Raw genomic sequence first — 3,329 nt, 5'->3', positions numbered from 1 at the left:
AAATACCTTCTGAATGCTTCTCCCCCAGCTAAAACTCATATATACAGGCTTGAGTTATAAAGAAGAAATGTAATTGGTGGCTGGGTGCTGCCAGCTAGCAAGAAGCCAATGATTAATTCTGAATGAAGGTCTTTCTCTCTCTGGGCAAAAAAAATCAATGTTTGTTTTACTGCAACATTCTTGTGCAGGACTTCAGTTTTCAAGGTAATTTTCCATACATTACCCCATCAATCCCATAATCTCATGTCACAGAAAGTATTCTTTTTAAAGTGTGGACACTGTCTCATAGATGTTAAGTTGTTTAGAGTTACAACTAGCAAAGATCAAAGAGAAGATCCAAATTTTCCCTCTCAAAAACATATATTCATTTTAAACAGTTCGAAGATTTTTTTTCTAACTTGCCTTTTTTTCTTAAATGGCATCAGAAAAACTATCCTTTCCTTGGGAAAAAGTGGGTACCAAGTGTTTGAGATTTCTAAAGTTTTAGCAACAATTACTTTTTAAATGGAAAACAGTACTAAAGAAAAAACTATGCTCAAAATGTCATTACATCTAAGACCAACAGGCTTAGTTGCCTAAGGCCAAAATCTGCCTGCAATTTTTAATTCTTACTCTACTTCCCCAAATATTTGGAAATAATGTTTGAAAATCATAGTAATATAAAAAGACCATAAATAATAGTGTCCTGGTAGTAGTGTGAAAATCAAAGCTCAGTGATATTAACTATAAACATATGCACACTGTTTTAACCTAAAAGGTTGTCTTTTAGAATTATTTATGACTGGAAACAAATTTTATGGCAACAATTGAAGGTGGGTGTGTTTTTCCCCCATTCCCTTCCCACACATCCAGTATTACTGTCATTCTTTCTAAAAATGGAAAGATAACCTACAAAAAAGGCCTTAGCAATTAGGGTAGCTAAAAATATGAAGATCTTTTAAGAAACTAAAATTAGTAACATCTTAATACAAAAAGAATACAAAATTGGTAAGACTTTTTAATGATATTGCAGTGTCACTAGTTTTGTTCCAGGATTAAAATACTGAGTTTGCTAGTCCTGTCTTCATCTAACAGTCTAGAATTTGTTTCTTTTAAGATTTGAAGTTATCTACCACCTGAGAATATACACAGAACAGGAAAGCTAAAATTTAAAAAATTCCAAGCCTTTCTGTATAACTATTGAGCACATTTTTAATGGTATGTCCCCTTAAAAGCGAGAATTTCTTACAAATCTCTCAGATTTTAGGCTACAAATGGCCTATAGTTTCAACAGTATTTGTAGATAAAGTTGAAAGGAAAAAAATGTGTAAGGTAGATCCACAGAGAGAATATTAGTAAACACGTTAAGAAGAGTAACCTAAGTAATCTATGTAGACATTAAGAAATCTCAAATTGAAGGTGAAAGGGAATAAGGTCTTACCTGTTCTTTTGTAATTTAGTAAGTCTTTATTTTTAACTCTTCTTTCTCCCAACCCTGACTTTTTCTTTTTTTATGTTGTCTTTTGGGACATTTTTACTGCTCCTTGCCCACAAATCTTTCACTCCATTAAAAAAAAAATGGATGATTTTCTTTGTACAATTACATGATCTTGTCTTCAGCTGTATTTCTCATCCTTAAAAGTTGTAGAAGACAGTAAAGCAGAAAAAAATGTTCAAGCCAACCAGAAAATCAATCAGAAGCCACTCAGAAAAACTGAGTCTCAGATCTAACCACTATTCATTTTATGACTATGGTCAAATATTTCAAAAGAAAATGTTCTCGTCCAAAATTTACACTAATACTTAAGAGCATGTATTAGTGAACTACAGTTTAATTAGTAGTAGCATAGGCATTTTATGGCTTTTCTACTTATTAAAGTGAAAAATTCAAGTGCATGAGACTACCATTCACTTTATTTAGTGTACAAATTTCTTTTTCAAATGGTTGATTTCTTCAAATCAGGATGCAAAGTGACACTTGCACTTCCTTTATGTTGAAACTCTTCTAATGGAAAAGTTCCTCCTCCTTTCCTCTATAACTTCTTAAAGAAAGCCAAATTTCTGTAAAGTTGCCCAAGATCTGCATTTTGTTGACTGCACTCCTATGGTGTCCTTTAACATGCTCCTTTGTGCTGTGTACTTCCCATAAGTGGAGAGATCCAGGGGCTTCATCAAATTCCAGTTTGTTTTTGTTTTTTGGCAAGACATTTCATAGATGGTGCTAGGTACTACCCACTGACTCTAATCAAAAGACACGAGATCTGTAGGTTCTGGTATTGCCACTCTGATCCATATGTACCTTATCAGTTTTTCAACTAATAGCTTCAGTAGATATTGATGATCCTTGCTTAGATTTGTAAATGCTTAAGAAATTGCAAAATAGTCATATTCTAATACTCCTGTATATGTTAACTAGAATAATGCTATGCACTCTAAAAAATTCTCTCAACATTTGGTTGTCTTGACATAAGGCAAGAGAAATGTTTATCTCCAATTTTCCAGTTTTTAGAATTCCTCAAGATTCTTTCAAAGGTGACCAAGTTGACTGTTCTAGTGGTTGTTTTTAGTATCACTTTAAATGCATAGATTTATGTTTCATTTTATTTCAGTTATTATGGTTATTGACCATGAAATTGCTCTGTATATACAGCCAGTGGTTCAGAATCCCCACAGTTGAATCTGGAACTTTTGCCAAAAAAAAAAAAAAAAAAAAAAAAAAAAAATCAGTTGGTGTTTGAGAGCTTTTCTGCTTTGGTGCTATTGAGGTATTACTTTTAATTTTCCAGTTTGAAATGGAATTGTGATTTTGTTGGAGGAAAAAATGCTTACCATGTACATATGAATCAAATCCTATAGCTCAGTCAGGTGTGGTGGCGTGTACCTAGAATCCCAGCAATCGGGTAGCCATGATTTCAAGGCTAGCCTGGGCTACATACTGAGTTCAGGACCACCTGAACTACAAAGTGAGACCCTTTCTCAAAAAACAAAACAAAACAAAATCATACAGCTCAAATTTGCTTGAAAATAAAGTAGGGAAAGTAAGATGAATTAAGTTTGGTCTCATGTTGATAACATCTGAGTTAGTGTAATGACAGTTATACTACCATTCATTGTATTTATTATCTTGTATACATTTGAAAATTCCCATAATCAAACGGTTTTTATAAAATTCCATTTTAGTAGTAAGAGTTAAGAAACAAAGAAAAATAAAACACAACACATCTTACACATTAATCTCACACCCAACCAGATAGTTTTCAAAAATTATAACAAAAATGCATGCAAACGGAAAACCTCACCTTCCACTCAAGAAAAATGTAAATCCAAGTTAAGAGGCAGTTTGAAAAGTA

The sequence above is a fragment of the Heterocephalus glaber genome, unplaced genomic scaffold, assembly GCF_053883595.1.
Source record: "Heterocephalus glaber isolate CG9 unplaced genomic scaffold, H.glaber_assembly_v1.0 deba00001504, whole genome shotgun sequence".
In the NCBI taxonomy this organism is placed as follows: Eukaryota; Metazoa; Chordata; class Mammalia; order Rodentia; family Bathyergidae; genus Heterocephalus; species Heterocephalus glaber.
The sequence above is the reverse complement of the archived record's forward strand: the minus strand, read 5'-3'. Positions refer to the sequence as shown.